Genomic DNA, 22,300 nt, shown 5'->3' with positions numbered 1-22,300 from the left:
CCTAAAGGCTGTTTCCCCATTTACAGAAACCGAGGAGGCGACTAATACTGGCGATGCGTATCGAGGTGGAGGCGAATAATATCGAGCGAGGAATCCTTGTACGAGATAAAATGGGCCTCTCACGGTCGTCGCGCGTCGATATATAATAGCCACGTTCTCCTCACTTGGTACACCCGTGAACTCGTATATGAATCTCGCCTTAATAAATCCAGTTTCGATCATCGTTATCGTTTACGACGATCTTTATTTATAATTATACGTTGATGTGTCTAAAATAACTGGTAAATGGACGAATTTAAAACTTAATGGCTCCCCAAGAAATTTATAAGAAAATGAAAAAAGAACTTAGATAGATGCATGACTTAAAAGGACAACGTCAAAAAAACTACATCTTTTTTGAACTTGCTGATCTATGCCATTATAAGCTGAAAGCAAGAAATCGCATTTTTGCTATATTAATTCCTCATTAATTAATACAAAAACTATCTTTTTAATTTCACGAAGTGACTTTAGAATAATATAACTTTAGAATACATAACTTCAATATGGCGTAATTTAAATGAAAATAAAAAATTTAATTTTCATGACATCAACCACTTCAACAAAATTTTACGATGGACGATACAAATTTTTATTCAACATTCTCACATTTAATACCTGGGATCTGCTGTACAATATAAATTATTAAAAATTCCCTTTAAAATGTAATTCCAATGACTCTTCCAAACTCTTAAAGCATCAAAATCCCTATCGAACGAAATGTTAAACGAGCAATCGCGATTAATCGTCATCGATATCACCAGCATGTATCGAATGAAAGTTTCATGTACAGAAAGAAAGTTTCGCCCGACAAGAGCGCATAGAACTAGCCTATCAGATCACGTATCGCGCCCGTTGAACCAGTCTAAACGCACCTTTAAGGCGAATGACAAAGAGACCAGCGAACGCGCGTGCGCGGGAGTAAGGAGGACAAAAAACGAATACGCCGGATGCCGATCGCAACACTTCACTAAAATCAGGACACAAGTAGAGAGAAGGAGGATGGGAACAAGGATTCGAGAGAGTCTCGAGAGCGTTCAGACCGCCGCGCCAAGCCTGCGACACGTAAACAAGAGCGTGTGTCCGAGGTCGACTCGCTCAGAGAATCGTGGGAGGAATTCCTTCTTTTTTTCTCTCTCTTTCTCCTATGTGGAGAGAAGTCTCGTATGGTGACAGTGGGTCGAGACGAGGGAGGACAGAAAGGAGGGACGCACAGAGGGCTTTGATCTCGTCCGTTGCATCGCATATCGTTATTTTCGGTGTGAATCGCGGAGACAAAAGCATTTTCGCGGAAATCCTCGCGTCTTTTGTTCGCCGGATAGAGACAGAAATTATTCTGATTACGCTCGTAAAAGTCATCCTGATATTTACGAGTCTTTGTTGTTGAAGGTTATACCATAGTATAGGTTATAAGAATTGTAGAAAATGGAATTATAATAATTGAATTGATTTATGAATAATTTTAGTAAGAATCATGCAGAATAGAATAGAAAGCATCGCAGATGGTAAATTACAGAAAAATCGAGGTTGCGAGAAGGAAACTAAATTTCATATCAGATTTGACACGTATCCGTCACCTAATGAAAACTCGCGTTACTATCGTAAATGTTATCTTCTGTCGTACAACAATATCGACTGAAATTAGTCACGACGTGCAAGAAGCTCAGTAGAAAAAAGAGAAATGTTAGTGACATGCAAATGACGATGCATTATATGTTTGAATGTAATTAGAGAAAAAATGAAAGATGTATGCTTCTTTATGTTTAGAATTATTCAATACACAAAATGAATTACGAATATCGAGACCAGTTTTCTACAGCGAATCATACTTCCTTCACTTAGCTCCTTCACTTAGCATACTTCGTAAAATACCTGCACTCTACACGTCTTTGTCCTCCATTCCGGTATGTTTATCGTGCAAATACTAATTATGCAATTCGAATCGTATCTACAGGAGAAATAATAACACCTCCGCGTCGTAGCGTCTTTTTCGAAACTTTTGCGTATTCTTTTTATTCTCACTGGCTATCATGATGTTTCGATCTCATTATCATATTGATTTTTATTTTCCTTTTCTTTTTTTTTTTTTTTTTTTTTTGTTTGTAGTAACTAAAGAGAAAACAAGAAAAGATGGAAACGAACACATTACATCACTAATTATGCAACGGGGAAGAAAACTTCAAAAAGTTCCTAGGATTGCGTGACGACTTATCGATGCAATGCTGAAACCTCAGACGCACAAAAAAGCAAATGAAATATGAAAAAGGTTACGTCTTTCGTGTATTTCTGAGAATTTCGAACAAATTACAAGAGTTTAATGAGAATCGCATATGCAGCAGCAACGATAGCTAAAATGATTTGTGAAATAACAATATCAGCTTGCAGTAAACGTGCCTACGGCACGTAGTTCTTCACCGGGCTCATCGACCGGCCGAGAGAGGATTTCTCATCTGCTAGGCTGTCTATGAGAAGATTCTGTCATTCGCAACAAATGCTCGTGGCATTTCGATGGAATAGATTTTTCACAGTGCCTCGGGAAAAGGTCGAACGACAGAAGACGTTTTAAACGTCTTAGAGAGAGCTTGACGAGGTTTCTCTCCATCGGTAAAGTTTTCGCAGCAACGTCTATTTGCAACTTGAGGCAAGCACGTGCGCACAGTTTACTGCGCGTGCTATTCATTTGACGACAGCCGCTGTGCACCTCGCCACCCTATGATTAATTTATCGTTTCCATCACGTATCCTGCTGGTGCATCGTCGTTCTGATCTTTAATCGCCGCCTTTCTTTCGATAAATGTGAACGGAAATACTCGTTCGAGCGAAGAAATGACACAATCGATCGATTAGTATGCATGAAATCTTCGGATCGATGCCCATTGCGTTTACGATCGAAGTTTCTAGTGATATCAAGGGTTATAATTTTTCACTCATAATCTATTTTTGTACCATTCATTTTCCTATATTATCATAATTAACTATATTAGTTAACGAAATACAAAAAACACAGGAGCTAAATATCCATACACTATTTAAGAAACTATCATTGACAAATTTTAATTTTTTTTCTAACAAAATATCAATGTTACTATATGTACGGTTCTTATAATGATTATTAATTATTCCCTGTTTTATATCAAATATTTAACATTTTATAATTTTCTCGAATCTTTCCTACGTTATGCATTATCAGCCTTAACATAAAATCCAGCACAAATATATTAACAACGTTTTTTTTTATGGAAATATGATTGAATTATAAGATACGTTTTACAGTTATGGTACAAAATATTGACTATAACTCTGGTCGTAAAGGGATAACCAGCAGGGTTGGCATAATATATTTACCGCTCGATCCCGATCGAAAAGTTGATAATAACGCTCCATATAGCTCAAACTGGCTCGTAATTCATTCGAAGAGGGTCAAGGATTCTTTTTCTCTTCCGCCATTTTTCCTTGATTGCTTCCGACACGTTCGAAATCATTGGAAACACGTGCGCAATGCAAGGAACCTGTATATGCATGCATAAACGGAAATAACATCTGCCGTCAGTTACAAAGAAGCCGAAAACTGTAAGATTCAACCGCAGAGGACTTCCGTTTGATGCGAACACGGGAAAGTCGTGCACACACAAAGACACAAAGAACTGTTCGCCAACGCGTTTACAATGGCGGCCGATAATAAGAGCAAACGCAAGCAGAAGAGAAATCTTGCTTTTACTCTGCGAAATTATTGAGCGTGCATTCCACGAATGCACCATTAGCTCTCGCCCAAGTAAAAAATCAGGCTGGTTAAATATATGTACTATACTCGTTGACTAAATACGCATATTTGTCTTTCATTTTCATTTGTTGAGAATTTTACTCGCAAATTATCCTTTAATCTCTTGAAAAATAGTTTCCAATATATATTTTTATAGACAATAAGTATTATAGATATTTATGTAAGAATATTAAATAGGTGTTCCACTACAATATATTCCTTAAAATTCAGTGAATTCTTAAAGCATCAAAAAACACATTATAAGACATACAATATTATTTCAATTTCTTTTTCTTAGAAAAATAATGTTTTATGAGGATCCTTTACTTTTTTGTTAATGTGAGATGTTTGCGAAATTTTCAAGGTCTTCGTATTTCTGCAAAACGCCCGTAGTAAAACAATTCCTAGTTAAAATATTCACGACGGGTGTAACGTAAGAACAAAACAGATTATGCAACTGGATGATATACCTCATATTGTCATTATGTAAGGATCACAGTCCAATTCTGGAACAATACTACGACGATTTAATAATTACGATCTATAATATATGTGACGGTGCATAAATGGGAAGCGTCGCAAAAGAGTTTTGTAACAAACCTCAGCTATTGGTGTCACGTTACAGTTCCATGAGGGATACCACGTTACGTTTAAACTTCACCGCAGAACGTTAGAGCAACATTTTTCAGCCCTAATTCTTTTTTTAAATATTTTTCCTTCCTTACACTGTTTACTTTTACATTTTTAAAAAGAATGTACTTTTTTAATTTTTTTATCGTAGGTTCTTAGTATGAAAGTTAATATTTTTTAGAATAAAAAATTAATAACATTTTGAACATATGTTGAGTATATTTTAAGATAGGTGACCGTATCGATTAAAACGTGACAGTACTTGTGAAAGAAACCACCAAATTCTTTATCAGACTGTTATTGGAGAGGTGGGGAGTATTCCTGGATATTGCAATTCGTTGAATGATTACGAAAGCTCTGACACGTAAACAATTTTTGAACGTGTTCGTAGCGTCCAGAAAATGCGTTTATACTTAATTTTTATGTCAACTGAAACGCGGAAGGAATACTTTACATTATTAATATACATATACTGAATCGAATTTATTAAATTTTTATTCGTTTCAGATATCGATTTTTCAAAATATTACGAGATAAAAAAAATTTATTACTTGAACATCCTCAAATTTTTTATTACTAAAGATATTCCTATTCGTTATAATGAGCGAAATTCTTTTCAAAACAAAGAACTGAGAAAGGATAGATAAGTTTTCGTCGAAAACGTATTATCTCCGCTTTAATAAAAGCTATTCATTAAATTTTAACCTTACGAGAGCAACTACATCTCTATAAGTTACATCACGCGTGCTTCCGAATATCTCGAAATATGACGGAAGTAATTTATCAGTGATTCAGTGGTGGCGTAATATCCGCAGCTTCAAATATTCATCTTTTGTTCTCCCGAGTATATGTACATCGATTCCAACTGAAACGAAACATTCTTTTGAATTATGTAAATAAAATATACGTATATATCCGTATCAACATAAAGTGCGACTTAAGCCCCTGAGATAAAAAGCGGTAACACTCTGGAGCGCGTCTCGACTAATTGAATCCGTCAAAAATCGTCTCCCCTTCGACTGTACATCAAATTACTCAATTAAAATGGTTTTCAAATTGATTGTATTAACCCTTCGTGGTCGAAGGTCAGACTGTTCCGTTCATTCCATTCGTTGTTAACCGGAACTTATATGTATTGAATGGCTGCTCTGCCAAATCAATTTATATATTTTCTCGCAAATCAATTTATATATTTTCTCGCAAATCAATCTAATTATCTATTAATTAAAATTTGCAGTAATTTAAGTTTCTACAATTATATTTCCTGTTAATCTTTCTGTCTACTATCTATCTCGATCTAAACGCGACGCGAAAGTTAAGAATTTGATGAAAAGAAAAGTGGTTCGTCCAGCGTACGATATTTCAAATGGAACTCCCTAAAAGTGCTGCCAACCTTTACATACCGAGAGCGACTCTCCATTTACGGTATTACGCGCGCGCGATTCCTTCGCGTGGTGCTTTCTATGTTGAAATCGGCCTTTGTATCGGCGTATTGTTACACGCCTTACGTCAGGCCGCTTTTTGACGTGCAATAAATCCTCTCCTGGAGGATGCATTTCTGCAAATAGAGGCGCGAGCACGGGCGCGCGCGTGGCCACGCGCAGGAAGGCCCCTGTCCTGTCAGGATTCGGAGAAAGTTGTTTCGGGGCGTTGATTGGCGGATGACGAAATCACGGAAGCCGCCGGCCAATCGTTGCTCTGGAAACTTTCCCAGAACACTTAACCCCTTTGACCGTTACATAAATATCACTCGATCCGGTGCAGCGTGTTACAGCAATGTATCCTGTACGATGAGATAAAGGGAACGCCGGACGACAACAATTCGCTGTTAGCTCTCTCTCCCACGTATGAGAACAACGGGGCTTTCGTACCATACTTTTAGGAGCAACGAAAGGATAGCAGTTTCGTGTGAAAACAGACTTAAGATTGTATTAATTGGTTCGATCATCGAATGGCGTTAACGTATCTCGAATTATAGTGTAACGATTATGTTCTTTTCTTTTTTAGATGCAAAGAAGTGTAAATTTCACATATCTCGATTGGATCACGGGTAGTAAAGTTTTGTTCAAAAGTAGATTTCTAGTAGAAATCTTTAATATGGTCGAAGGTAGGTCGGAGAATTGAAAGTAAGAAAATTGAAAACCACAAATTAGATCATAGTTTGTTGCACAAACGTTACGTAAATTTATTATATAAATTATAGAAATATTTTTTATAATAGACAGTGGAGAATAATCGAAGGGCAAGAAAGCGATTCATCTGTACTGTTTAAACGAACGAACGAACGCAAGGGCTCGAACGAGGAAGAAATTTACTAGAAATTAGAAAGGCACGTTGGAAATCACCTTATTACCGGAGAAATCGAGACAATTGTTTCGAACTGTAATGTATGTACGAAGTTGAAAGACATACTTTCTTTAGAGTCCGTTTATAGTTTGACACGCATATAGATATATGTATATGCATGTATATATAGGGGCTTGGAAATAAGGAAGTGGAGAGAATATAACACGTGCCTATAAGTTAACTCGAAGCACCAAAATAACATCGGTCGCTTAACGTCGACTGAGGCAAAACGAATGAACGCAATTCCTGTGGAAAACTTTAATATAGTTTATACCGGTGCCTAGTATCTTGATGTATGTCAGGGTTAAACTGGAATGCATTGATGACGGAGATCGTCTAGGAAATATTTTTCACGGGAACACGCTCAAGGAACATCTCAGTCATGCCTCGTAAAGCCATATGGATCGTAATACATAATTCCCTTTGTAGGAGCTCTAAATCAAGATACATTTCTATTAATACATTAGCAAGGAACAAGATCCCTATTCCGAGTGAATTAAGTTAACAGTGAAATTCTTGTGCAGTTGAATCTTGTCCCAGTATTACTTCTTTTTTAAAAGCTCTTTATTGCCAAACAAAGACATCAAAGTTAAGACTAATGTATTTAAAGCAACGATGGCATCATTTGATACGATCTTACGTGCACGACACGTACTCCATTTACAGTGAGACGCTCGTTAATTTCAAATAATCACGCGTGTGTTCGCACGTGCGCGGAAACGGACGCTTAAATATATATCACGAAAGATACTACATTCCCACCTGCTCTTTGCATTAATTATTCGGGATTACAAAGTCTTCTACTTTCTTAAACTTTTCTTCCAGATAAAACCTTCGAAACATACCCCGCGACGTACAAGAAAAGTGATTAATACGACGCGTTAAATAAAGATACCAGCCCCATCAGCAAGTTAACCAACAAAGAATTCTGAAACTCAATGAATATTTTCAATCTAATCATCCTATCTTCTTATTTGGTATTTGTCGAAATTTTACGCGATAGTAGGATATATATAAACATTTTCTATTTTCTAACCTCTTTTCACATTTTAAAATTATATATAAAAAATAATTAAGTAAAAAAGTTATTTATTTTTAAGTTAAGATTAATTAACCACTCACATATTTTATTTATACGCTATTTTCCTAAATGTAGTGATTTTTGTTATTACGTGATATGTATTTAATTATTCATATACATATTTCAAACTGCGAGTCACGCGTCGATTGACGCGCGAGTCACCTATGATAAGTAATAACTAGAAAAAAATAAACAACTGAAGTTATGACAACTGATATCAGTGTGTCTTCCTGGATAAGGTGAGTCGCGGCCTTGCCACGTGCAATCGTTTCCGGCCAATCAACGCACCCCGTTTGCAATTGCAGTTATTTTATTAACCGATCTTTCTGTCCGATATGGACTTTTCGTCACTGCGCTGACACAATTACTTTCCCCCCCTTTAACGCGCTTAACACGCTTTTAAACATTGTAATAAATCACGAAACGCGTTATTGTCACGATGGTGACAATTAATCTTTTCAGAGGAAATTCGATAATGTTTTTATGGTTATCACCGGACCATGAAGGAACAGGTTATGAATTATATTTCTCGTGGCGAGTGTCTTTCAATTGCGATCTTTTATATCCCGACTCACAGGAACAAAGGATTAACGTGTACAACTTGAATTACAACTGATAGTTTACTGCTTTCGTGGATAAGATAGGATGCGATCTTGCTAACCTGCTGCGTGCCATTAATTCTAAACAATTAACATATCTCTTTTGTGTCATTGAACTGCTTGTATTTTGTTGCTATTCTATTAATATTTATCGAAATCTTTTAATTTTTATCCTATAAAATAATTTTATATCACTTTAATTAAAAGAAGCTTAATAGCATATAATTAAAATATCTATGAGCGATACTATAAATTTTTAGATTATAGATCAGACAAAATATATTAATAAAAATTAATAATAAGAAGAACATAGAAAACTTTCTATCAAGTAATTACACCTCCTATCAATTCTCCAATACGTATACATAATATTGATTATGTATAAGTATGATGTTTCTATAAGTTGCTTGGAATTCATCTTTAATGTTTAATATCGACTAAGCAACGGTACAATCGCCAAACGATAATTTCCTTTCGTTGACGTGACCAAAGCGCGCGCGTTAGAGCTTTGTCTATACACAGTTGAGAATATCGACGTTCTTGCTTGCCGTTTGACATAAGTATACGGAACAAAATTAGGCGACTGGCGCTTTCAACGTATTGTGCGCGCATGCGCACTCAATCGCGCTTCTGCACGCAATGTAAGTACAACCGATAGCTAAAGGAAACGAAGCATATACTATTATCGAGCTGATTTGTTATAATTAGTCGCCAATTTTTATCATTTTAATTACTATTTTCTAAACAATCCTCCTCATGAAATATACGAAAAGCTCTGATTATGTGTCATATAGTATATCGTATATAATATGTCACCCAAATGTATATACTACTAGAAAATCAAACAGTTCTTAAGAAATAAGACAATAACTTCTTTAAAAATAACGAAGCGAAACTTCAAATGGATCGCCTGAAAGAAAAGAAACATCCAACGAAATATTATTCTTCGGTTGTTTGAAACCTAATATCGACTCTCGTAGCAACGCGTAATCGTTCGGATAAAAGCGGGCCTGCGACAGCGATAACGGATTCCAGGAAGATTTTATGTCGACTGTGATCGGTACGTGGCGTAGCGCGGTCGATTTGAATTCGTTTGCCGCATCGAGGCTTTTTGATTCGCGCGTCATGCGCGTCAAAAGCCACCACACGTCCCGAGAGCTCATTATGCAACGAACAATTATGAAAATTTAATTACGCTTCACCTTGAGCGCGCGTGCGGGGACATAATGTTCGAAGGCTGCTCCATTGTCGTCGGACCGAGAGCAAGCGTCACGAACGGCCGCTTCGCGCCGGCAAAACAAACGTTTCATAATCCAACCGAGCGGATTCCGTCGCGTGTAAACCAATCGTTTGCGCAAGCGGTACGTACGCGACCGTCTTCGAAGGATAGGATGATCGCTTACGTTCCTTTTCTTTTTTCGATGAAAGTTTTTCTTGCCTGCCGTTGGTAATTTCGACTTTCCGAGTGATTCCGACTGTTCGCGAGTGGAGTCGAGAGAACCCGACCGCTTCAATTTCGAAATTGATATCGAAATAAATTAACGATATTCGAATTTTACTCTTTTTCTTTCTTTTTTTATACGGTTTACGGATACTCGTTGAGAAAATGGAATATTAAAGAGCGACGCGGCGGTTCTCATGAAACAGGCTACCGAAGGAATGAAAATTACGATATGTCCACAATTTTCTACGTGCCAACGCGTCAAGGTGAATTTATAATGTGCTGCTCCTCTGACATAATTCCTCGTCAGTTCCGAGGCGTCTGTCAGTCGTCCTTGACAAATAAGTACCCTCGCTCCACAAGAAGAGTGCGCAATCAAAGATGACGATATATTCCTGAGTCGCTGATATTTGCCAATTTGGTAAATAGCAGCGACCCCCTTTGTCGAAACGGCTGTAATATACCATAAGCTCAATACGACAGCAACGACTTCGTCATGAGAAATTTTCTATGAAATTTTAACAGCCGTGCACATATATCTATGAACTACGGCAATTTTTTGTCTAAAACATTTTTCTATATTATCCAAACGTGATTATTACATAGAAAAATTCAATGATAATGGAAAAGAAAGGCAAAGATAATGAGATACGAGAGGAGAGGAAAAAAGGAAATGGCACTCTCCGGTCGAAGAATCCGTAGACTCACGCGCGAGGTATGAATCGGCGAGTCGACCTCATTTATTTGTGGATAAGGGCAAAGTGTGTGCAGCACAGAGCATGGCTCTCCCTACTGCATCCCCACCAATGATCCGCCGGGTGATTCCCCCCGCGGTAATACGTCCCTGGGAAGCACGGTATGCGCCATCGAGTGTACGCTTATTTTAACAAACCTATTTCTGATATTGTGCCACCGCAACGGGGCCTGTATCGAGATTAGAAGGCTTTTAACGAAACCGACTTCTTGTGCTCACGCTGCGGAGACGTAATGTAAGAGAAAGAATGATAGAGAAAGAGAATAGCAAACAACCGCGCCTCTGCATATGGACAAAGATCGCGTGTGTTCGATGCACGTACGCGTACTCGTGCACGGAGCACATTCGATAAGTACCCCCCTCTCTTGGTTGTGTGCGCTCGTAACAGTGGTTCTGTCACTATGGCGTTAGGTGAAAGCTCAACGTTCGTAGAAGTAGCGCTGGACACTGGATTAAAGGTGTACGCGAAGCAATGCGAAGTATCGATGTAATGCGTTCAACGATGTATATACATATAGTAGTTTGTAAAATTGAAAAAAGATAGTAGAATTTTAGTAAATAAGATAGAGTACCGTGGCTACAAGAAATATTGGTACACTCGCATCTTTATTTTTCAATAAAGTGCTTTTTTATAAGGTTCTACATTTAATTTTTAATACAAATAATTGTAGTTATATGAAAGTACTATTAAATAATATGAAATTTAGTCTAGTTCGATCTCTTTAATTACTATATATGAGTACGATATTAGACACAATAGTGTGTTTCTGTCGCCATGACGGTCAGTGACGATAGTACTATTCATATAGCAATGTAACCAATAATACATTGATCTAAATTGCCACTCTGACTCATTAGCATAAAACGTTAATTTAGAACTAGTAGATAGAAGAAAAAAGAAAAATTGAAGTTATTTGAAAAAAACGTCGAAAAATGAACTAATAAAGCTGGCAGTAAAGCGGGGCGCCACAAGGCTGCAGCCACGAAGCACATAAATGTCAAGGGATCCTGACATAGTTTTTAGATCCGCTGAAGTGACTGGTTATCGGGCGGAGAACTGTTGTATGCCTTTGTCGATTATATTTGCTGGCGAGCGGCGTTCTCTAAGCGATATACATGAAAGTACAGTTTCGGCAAACTATCGTTGATAGTACAGTGACTTGGCGTATGACTGTTGACGATAAATGATTAGATAGCCCGGGCATAGCGGAGCCTATTGCGCGTTTAATATTGCCAAGATTATCTCAGCGCACGCCAAAGACCGCATCTATTACACACGGTACTATACGAAGTACGAAACGAGGCATATCGTTCCATTCAATTATAGAAATCTAATTTAATTATAAAAATCCGATCAAATTTTAACAATCTTTCTTTCTATACAATTCTCTATCTCTCCGTTTTTATTGATATTTTTATATTTTACTTCGTTTTCCTTTACGTTGATTGATAACAACGTCAGTGACAATGTCATACCACTGATTATCGTCACCGCAAGCGAGATAGTGTACAATCGAAACAGAGTCGTGTCCGTTTACTCGACTTTAAATCGTTCATATTTTCGCGAATCACGCGATCAACTGATAATATATATTTTTATTTTTCGTTGACATTGTCTCGTTCATGATAATACATTTCACGATTAGAACAGAAACGAGAATATTCGCGGATGTACATCAATATCAGAAACGTAACGATGAAACAGATTTGAGCTTTTCTCGGTAATGAATTATTAAGAACGTATTCTGGATTATACGCACTGCTGCTGCCGTGGTCGTAGATTCTCTCAATAACTTGTTACTTATCGATAAAAACGCACGAACCAATTGAGAATACATAATTCAATAATAGGTATATGTACACATACTAAACGAAAGAAATTCAGTTAGAGTTATTTTCTTGAAACATTCTGAAACATCTTTTATTTCCTTCTAGAAAACGTAACGTATAACGGATTCTATTCTCATAAGAATATGTAATCACATTCGTTGTAAAATATTCAAGTGTGTTCACTAACGGTTTATAAACCGATTCGGTAGCACATCATTTCACGGTGTGTATAGTTTTGCTACACATAAAGGTGTTAATACGTCGAGTATAATACGTTACAACCCTCTAGGCAATCAAAGATTATAGTGGACGTGACTTTCTGCCTCTTTTCGTGTCTCCCGTCTATGCCAGACCTTTCTATCTCTTGCTCCCTCTCTCGACGTTTTCTTACTCTTTCCCCCACGGTTAACCGGGATCGGCTCGAGAAACGAGTAAGACAGAATGACACATCTTTAGAACAATCACCCGTTGTGAAAGCGCCTTACCAGTTAGAATATCTACTACTGCAATGTAATAACGAGCAAGTGGCGAGTTAAGAGATCGCGAACCATCGTCGATTTTTTATTTAAGATTCAATTTTATGAACTGTCTTATACAATGAACATCAACCTTCATTAATGAAGGAAACATTAAACGAAGAATAATAAACAACTTGAGGGACTTTTCATTAACACAATTAACTTTGTATGGTCGTTACACGAACGGCTGCACAATTTTCGTTGAACGAGGGATAAAATTTAATTTTTCACAGAATAATTATATTGAAATATTTCATTCATAATTTCAAAAGGATCGTGTCACTGCGATTTTGAAGTTATCCTGAGAATCCAACGACCACTTGCGAGAATGCCGTGTACAATGCACTTCCACTTACCTAAACGATGACACAGGGGCGCATTATCCTCGGTCGATACACCTTGTTCACGGTATAATCCAATTCTTTCTCGTGGCAAATGGAATATTACAAGGAATAAAACACTAGATCACACCAATGAGCACACTTCTCTGCGTCCACGAAAACTGTCTACATTTATCGTCATCGTCCGTCACGACGACGAGCACGGTCACCACGCTGCTCGGCACTGCAACGCTTTCGTCTATTCATCACCTCGTCATAACAACGACAAAACAAGTGAGAACGCGGTCCGCGCGACTCAGGCTGGACGTGCGGAACCCACCAGAGAGTGTTGCACGCGCGTGCGACTCGGATGTGTCGTGAGAGAGGGTAAAACTCCACTGCTCGTGGCCGACACCGGTGTTGTGTCCTTGCGACTCCAGCGGCAACAACTTTATGAAACAACTTTGTCTCTTTGAGTAGTTTTCAATCACGTTTATGTTTAATAATGAAATTGTATCTTAATTATCGAAAACAAATATCAAACTATCTGCGGCATACAAAAACTATGTACTTTCATTCTTCTTCCTTATTCTTCTTTCGTCGTTATAAAGTTTCTTTTATTTCTTTCGTTCACGTCTTCTTCTTTTTTTCTCTCACACACTTCCGTAAACTTTATATATATATCCACCGGTTGTGCGTATTACTCGCGTGCGGCTCACAGTCTGTCACAGATGTACTGACGATGGTATAACACGACGACGAACTGTTAATAGAATTGACGAGGACATTGATCACGACGGCGGTAACAGAAACAGCAGCAGCAGAAGCTTCGAAGACAATGATGATGATGATAAAACATTTGAGAAATCGTCGCGTGGATGATCGTCGACGACGATACTCGTGAACGAAGAGAGAGCGTCCTCTCGGTATTTGCGGACGGCTGACTCTGACTGCTCGGCTGACTGACTACTCCGCGCCGGGTAGCATTGGCCCCGCTAAACGGTTGAAAGTAATACTGTCTAGTGAGAGGCTGTTGGGGCCAATATCTGTCTTGCTTGCTCTCTTGGTTCGTCCCCTTCGCTCTGACGGTACAGTCTGTCCCTGTTTCTCTCACGCACGCCCTCTATTGGATTCGTGCTGTGTGTATACGCTCTCTGTATATCCACGGTGTGTGTCCCTGTCCGTCGATTCGCGTACGATCTTGTATCACACAAACGCGAACATACCTTTGTGTGCGTTGGTAACTGATGTTGATGGTAGAGAGTAGCAAAAGCAGCAGACATAGGATAATGTGAGAGTAGTGGTACTGTTGGTTGTTGGTTGGTTACTGGTGTTGGTATGACTACGATGAGGATACTAACGGTAGTGGTAGAGCGTGGATGACGTGGTGGGAGTAGTTACACGCGCGCACGTACACAGGCGCAGGCGCACACGAACGCCATCTAGCAGCAGCGCGACACTCGCACCCAACGCACAGACGCACGAATACTGCAGCACACGCGTGTGCCACTCCATAAAGACGCAGACAGTCAAATGGATAGAAGGTGGGGATACGGCAGACTACGAACGACAAGCGTAGAGAAGCAAGAGGAGAGGGGAGATGATGCGGTTCAATCGAGTGGGGGAAGAGAAGGAAGGAAAGAGGCAGATGGATAGGGATCGAGGAGGATGCATAGGGGTTGGGTGGGGTGAGAAACGACGGAGAGTGAACAGTGGCGAGGGGTCGCTCCTCCAACCGAGGGTTGTCGTGCCGGTGGGGAGGTTTGACCTGAGCTAGTTCCCCTCCATTCAATCCACGGCCACAATATCGGTTATAGCGAGCCACTGTTGCCAGATTGTGCGCCTCGACGGCGGCGGTGGCGGCGTGTGGGTGGAGCCACGCGATAGAGGGAAAGGTCCCCCTGTAACATCACCACCGTCCTCTTCTCTCGTCCTCGTACATACTGCTCGATCCGAGAAACGAAGTACGTCTGTCCGTTTCTCCTTCTCCGTTTCTCCAGTCTCGCTCTCTTTTTCCTCCCGCTCTTTCTCTTTCTTCCTTTCTATAGAGCACACGCTCTCTCTTTCTACACTACCGTCCTCCGTCTTCCGTTCTCGGTTGCTCCCGCGCTGTTGTTGTCGCTACCGGGACGCACGCAGACCCCTTCGAAACCGAGGTGCATGTGGCATTTCTACGTACGCTGCCCGGAACTTATGTACCAACGGGTATGCGTGCCTCTGTCGATAGTGGTATATCGTGTGTACATACTACTCTACGCTGTATAACCGATCGCCTCGAATGGGATGTTTAACGCGATCTTGTTACAAACAGGATCGATTAGTCGGGCAAATTGAAATTACTTAGACAATTTGCGGAGAATCTTGTAAATTGTCTTAAACCTGTTCTAATAAAAATCCAAGCCGTAGAAGATATCTTCATCGATAACATCGATCAATTTTATCATTATTTTATGCATCGTATCAACTTCTAGCGTAGTATATTTTTTGTACGACAATTTTTGAAAAATTTCGAGGTTAATTTGTATGTCATGGAACCTGTTATTTTTCCTTGAAATAATTGCTTGACGAGTTTATAGTTTTCACATTTTCGAAGGCACGTGCATTCCGTTAATACGTTTGGACGTATTCTTCGACAAATTCAAACGTAGATCGGGAATGTTGAAACGGGATTTCACGTTAAGTTGTACGAGCGCCTGTGCGCGTCCAATACACCGGCATGTAAATATATACGTGTACGTATACAGAATGATGGGTCGGTTCACGCGTTATTTCTGTATTTGTGTGCCGATGAATACGAGGTTGCTCTTCGAGTCCTCGTTACGTGTCACGGATGTTTAGATTGATACGTGTGTGTATGTTTCAGACAATCACGGTCATCTCGAACGTCTTTCCAGCGGCAGCCTCGAAAGATCGGTCGCAGCGTTGCCTTGTCGCAGGCTACAACTATATCGATGTATATATGTATGTATAGATGAAATAGAATAAAACACAACGAATCGAATATAACTGTACTCACTTATAATTCTATTAGCGTTGTCACTCGTTTTAACCTTCACAACCCATGAACGGTAATAATAATTTATATAAAGATAAATATTATTTGATATTTATTTTCTGGATAATTCTTCCAATTATCTTATTCAATGATCTTTGTTAAGATTATGTATGCTTTTTTGACAATATTAATTAAATTATTGGTATAATTTAAAAATATTTACAAATATTATAACTCAAACTGATTTTAAATACAGCTTTAAATAGCTTCTTTGTTTTATGGTGTGGCTATGCGACCGAACCATCGTGCCCATAGTTTAAACCGACATTGTATTTGAGATTGTAGAAGATTAGGACGGTTGCTTGGATATCAATCGGGCAGCTCCATTATGCATCACAAAGCTTACCCCAGCCGGCTCAAGAATAAACGTCGAGGAGGGTGTTAGCCTGAGTTCACTACATAGGGGAAAGTTTAAGTATTTCGAGGCAGCGAACGTATTATATCGGAACTTCGAATTCACGCGGTCTTAATAAATCGAGTATAAGACGTTACAAGCGAATCAACTCGATAAATTAATCGAATTCCGTCATAATTTACTTTTCATCGTTATTAAATAGAAAAATACACAGTGAAAATTGACCTATCTACGGTTACGTTATTATATACATTACTTATATATGTATTTTATTTTATATTTTCGATCAAACTTAAAATAAATTTCAAACAAATTCCAAATCTAGGTTGTAAAGAATTTGAGGTTATGAAGACATTTTTCTTGCGTTTTAATTTCAAGATGTCGCTTTTTCTAGAAACTTTATGAAATTGACGTAGAAAGACAGAATTACCGAAATACCTACAAATGCATTGCAAAATATTTTACATGTCATTAACATCTAAAAATGCAATTGCCACTAATTCTAACATACATGTGACGAACGAATAAAATTTTTAATTAGTAAGTAAAATTTAAAATGTAACGTGTCGGTGTTTAAATTGTTAAACGCGATTCGAAATGACACGTAAGGGTAATATATTATAATCGTGCGTAAAAATTGCTAGTACGTTGTGCAGCGTGGTGGCAAACAGGGAACTACAGTACTTTGGCGTGCATCGAGAGCGAAAGGGCCCTCATCCTTATACTACTTCACCATCCCACGCCTAAATCCGTGCCTGTGAGTCGTAACCTTCTCTCTCTTAGCTTACCTTCTTCTCTTCTCCCTTCTGTTAATCGCCTTTTCTTTCTTCTTCCCTCTGTAGCCTCTTTGTTGCACTTGGAAACGCACGCGCGGGCTCTCACGACCGCATCGAGTTATCCAGTGGCGTCACCACAACGTATTAAACAATAGCGTTTACGCGAGCCGTTTAATTAAAATAATGCACGAGCGCTCGTCAATGAAACCCGAGAGAGACAGACCATGGTAACTTACGAAATACGTTCGACGATAGAAATTAGAAGTTTGGAAACCACTTCCGCCTCCTTCGGTTTAAGAATTCTTGAAATTCCCTTAGCTATTTGAACGATCTTTGGAAACGCGACGTAAAATGATTTATTTTTTATTTTAATTAAATTAAAGCACAGATATTTCCCAATTTTTTTCATGATACTTAAAACATTGCCATTGGTTTCTTTATTTATTCTGCTATCTACCATTTCGAAACATTCGACAAAATTGAAGTTCCATCATCTTTTCGTTTTTGCTTTTCTACTGTTCAATTTAAAATCAGACGTTGCTTCGTAACAACCTGTATGACGTAACTTTACTTGGAAGGTAAAAAACATGGGGAATTTAAAGTACTTGAATATAAAATATAATAAAATTACATCCGATCATCATTTCGGAATGATGACAGACATATATAGGCTAATTATAATATTCAAAAAATATGGAAGTTTATAATATTATATTATAAAAACGTTAGCATAGTAAAGAATATTCTACATCACGAATCAGTCGAATAGAAAATTCAGAATATATCGATGTTGAACGACTGCTGACGCAGTGGTTACTAAACGGAATGTCGTTTGTTCGAAAATTTTTTGACCGAGAGGCAATAAGGGACCTTCACACGAAGGAAACCTAGGTTCTTATGCGAGGAAGGGTATAACGGTATGTTCCTTTTTTCTACCTGTCGCGACCCTTAAGTAAGAGCGTCGTACCTAGTCAAGCGAATCTGTGTTTATTTACTGTTGAAAATACTTGGGTTTCCCAGCAGTTGTCCTTTCGGCTGTAATGTTGTGTACTTGTCATATTAAAGGAAGATGCCGAGAAGTTACCGGCGTTAAAATGAAAGTATTCAAGAGATAGACTCAAACCGAGTTATTCGAAGTAACGTTTAATATTGAGCAAAGAATCGATGATAATTCAACGATTAGAGGCGTCAAAGGTCTGTGAAGATCTAGTTACACGTTTACGATCCATCGTGTTGGTGAGAAATGAACGTGGCACGGGCTTCGATAATGATTCTTTCTCTTTCTCATCCTCCTCTTCTTTTGCTTCTCGTCGAAGGATGATGATGATCAGCGGTACGTATCGTGTCTACGATTACGTGATCGGAGACATGGGTGAACGAGGATTCGCCGGTCGCGCATTGTGCGCCGCAGATTATCGTAATTTAACTTTATTGCGAACGGTGACGTTCACCGCTTGGCTCAAAGGATTTGCACGATCTTAAATCCGCCACCGCGTAGCCAACTGCTCGCGCGCACGTTCGCGCGCCAAATCGAACTGCCAACAAGCTGATTATTCGCGGCGTTTACCTTGCAATCGGTGGAACGAGTCTTTGGTGGCGATCGCTGGCTTTGTTGATTTTGAAACAATCTGCACACGAGTTTCAGGGATTATATTTTGTTACACAGTAGCTTTTTAATGAGATTTAACTGTTTATATATGTATAGATTAAGAATTCTTTAGAATATGGTATTTTGAAAAATATAGTTTTGCCGTTTAAGATTCTATAATTCTATATTAAAACTTCTTGTTTACTCGATACAGTTTTAAAGTGATTTTTAGAAATTGTATTTTATTCTAATGTAAACTTTTTGCGATATAATTTTGTTTTGTAATTTTGTTTAGCGAAGAATCATTGGAAAGGCTAAGTTGTTCGCTGTGTTGTTCTGAAATATTCTTCTGAAACAAAGTAGGCGTTATGAACGTATATTGCATAAGAAAGATATTCTTTTTAACAGAGTGTGTAATTTAAGCATGAATTATGTACTATTCGATACAACCACGCTATCACGTTTTAATAAGCTGTCTGTCTATTTGATAAAATAACGTTTTTATCGGGTCGATTTAATTGCCCGATCAAGTCGCATAAGTAGGCGATCCTCCAATTATATTATGTCTTGTTTCTTGACTATACGTACCACGATTACGTGTCGGTAAACGTTTTTCTGTATGTATTTTTCTATTTCTTTAAAGTAATTTCTTCTTATCGAGTACTTACGCGATTTTCTATAACAATGCAATCATTAAATAAATAAAATTATCAAGTAACGTATTCGAGAAATTTGCATAACTATAATAATAGCAAAAATATAGATGTCTATCGTTCAGAGCTAAATATTTTCTAATCTATACCGCGACGAGTACAATTTTTTCAAACGAGTGTAAGATACGCGCAGTTTCTTCAATTATGCATACGCGATCTGCGTCGACCTCTGATAGCCGTCGTATAACGAAAACTGACGCTATAACTTCGTCGATTACGCGACGACAAGAGAATTCGTAGCTGGTATAGCAAGTAATTCATCAAGCGAAGGAAACTAAAAAAATGTGACGTAGAAATATACGCGAACGATCGGTGAGAAAACTCCTTTTGCTCTGTGGGTCACTGTTGACTCGTAGTTTGGCCGATCAAGTTAAACCTTCTAATACGTTAATCGTTTCAGTCTACCGCGATTGCAGATAGAGTTTCATCACCGAGAGGTATTGCTTATGGCACGAGGCCTTAAATGGTCCTTCGCTACGAGCGATTTGATACTCGAGGCTATTTAGTCGCGCCGGTGTACGTTTTCTTCAGTTTTCCTGCATCCTTGCTACGCGATCCTTAGTTTCTCCCATAGTCCATTTTTAGTTCGTTCCCGTGGCGCTTTTATAGCGATACCACTTTCAACTTCAACGCGTAATGTCGTCAAGATTTTGTCCGAAAAATTGTCGATGCTTGGTCTCACGACGAATCACCTTCAGACAGGACACCTGTAATCAGTCCAATTTCCTCTACTTTCCGTTCCGATCGTCGAACCGACTTTCCAGCTTTTTCCACAGTTAGAAATTGTAGAAGGTTCTACTCGACGTGTTTAACGCCGATCGAATTGCTTTTAATTTTATATCATAATAAATCATTTCACATATTCATTGATATTGTTAGTAGTCGACATGTTAACTGGCAAATTTATTTTTTAAAATGTTTATATAATTCCATAGATTGTAATCAATCTTTAATGCATGGTCAATTAAAATATGTTTATATGTGTATGTTATTTCTATAAAAAAAATCTTTATATTTTTTATCTTTATATTTATATTTGAAGATTTGCGACCAACGATAGAAAATTTATGTAAGTTCTATTTTGTGATTTCTACTGTGGACGATATGTAGGATACGTTAAAAGATAATCTTTTACGTGGAATATTACTTATGTAATAATGATAATAATTATTGTTATTCCGTTATATTTGGAAAATTGAAATGCAATATATACATTCGTCTTATTTATAAATTTGAAAATAATTTATAAATTGCATATATTGCGTAATATTGTCGACATTATACGTATCGTTTACACGAATTATGTGTTACGAAAGTTTTTAATTAGCTTCCCGCATCCAAGTCGATATCATAAACGTATGTGTCGACTTGGATTTGCGACGTAAGTATGTAAGGAACGTTTGTTCGCTTCCGAGAAAAAAGGTTGAAATTGATTATAGTTTTTTACTGTGATCTGAAAACTGGAAAGCCATAATTGTTAGAAATAGATTGCTTGGTAACAGTATAATGACGTAGAGATAAAATACAAGGGTACAACAGATAAGGAAATAAAACAAAAATTGAAGAACATAGGCATATGTGAATGTAACTTCCATTATAAAGGATTAATCTGATAAAAAGAACGAGTCGAATTGTTTTAAAAGTTCGCTCAGTAATTCAGAACGCGAGTTCGTTAATTAATACGATTTAATCCAGCGAAGATAAATTTTGATTACAGTCGAACATTTATAGAAACATAAATAAAATAATCTATAGAAAAATTGTGGCAGAAATTTAATATCAGGACTCGTATAATTATCCTGAATTTCTCTATCAAACAAAAGCAGTATATTATAATTTTTAAATTATAATTTTTCAAGAAGATCAACGGAAGGATCAACGTTCTCCCAAATCTTTGAAGAGTTTTTCGAGGAGAGTTGATTGTCGACACGCTGCATAAAAATCGCTGAATAAACGCGAACGTACCGAGTTCCGCGTTAATTATGCATTCAGAAATCCCCCTTTGTCATATCTAACCGAGAGAAAAGAAACGATCGGTTGCGTAAGTAGCGTCACATGTTCGACGCGTTATCGTCCTCATGCAACAATCGCGTATTCGCGAGGTAACGTCGTGACAATTACGCCGTTTCGCTCGATCAAGAATTCGTACGATTTACATTCGTTCTTTGCTCCATTGTGTTTAACTCGTTCTATTTAATCAACGAATTTTCTTGTAGAATACATTTTTTCCCGATGATAAAGCTTCTATTTTATACAAAAATTCCGAAGATTTATTTCATATTTCAAGATTCATTTCAAGATTCATTTCTATATCTAATAACGTTATTTTCATTGAGCGTATACACGAGGAAGTTGTTCTATATTACAATTCTCCTATAGCAAAATGAAAGTTGCGAGCCGTATTAAAGACATTTCACGGTTGTCGATTAGCAGTGAAATAAATAACACGTAATTATTATAGCGAGCGATCTTTGTTCGAGTTCGTAGCATATATTC

General features: G+C 37.9%; 1 protein-coding gene across 1 annotated transcript in view; it reads right to left on the bottom strand.

The window, feature by feature from the left end:
- Window positions 1-14,911, bottom strand: part of LOC132909607 (zinc finger MIZ domain-containing protein 1) — a 28,193-nt gene extending 13,282 nt beyond the window's left edge. The window contains exon 1 of the mRNA XM_060964524.1: window positions 13,354-14,911. The gene's annotated coding sequence lies outside the window, so the exon portion shown is untranslated. The remainder of the gene's footprint in view (window positions 1-13,353) is intronic.
- Between the last annotated feature and the right edge of the window lie 7,389 nt (window positions 14,912-22,300).

Source organism: Bombus pascuorum, chromosome 8 (assembly GCF_905332965.1).
Source record: "Bombus pascuorum chromosome 8, iyBomPasc1.1, whole genome shotgun sequence".
Taxonomy (NCBI): Eukaryota; Metazoa; Arthropoda; class Insecta; order Hymenoptera; family Apidae; genus Bombus; species Bombus pascuorum.
Note: the sequence above shows the minus strand (reverse complement) of the source record. Positions and strands in the feature narration are given on the sequence as shown.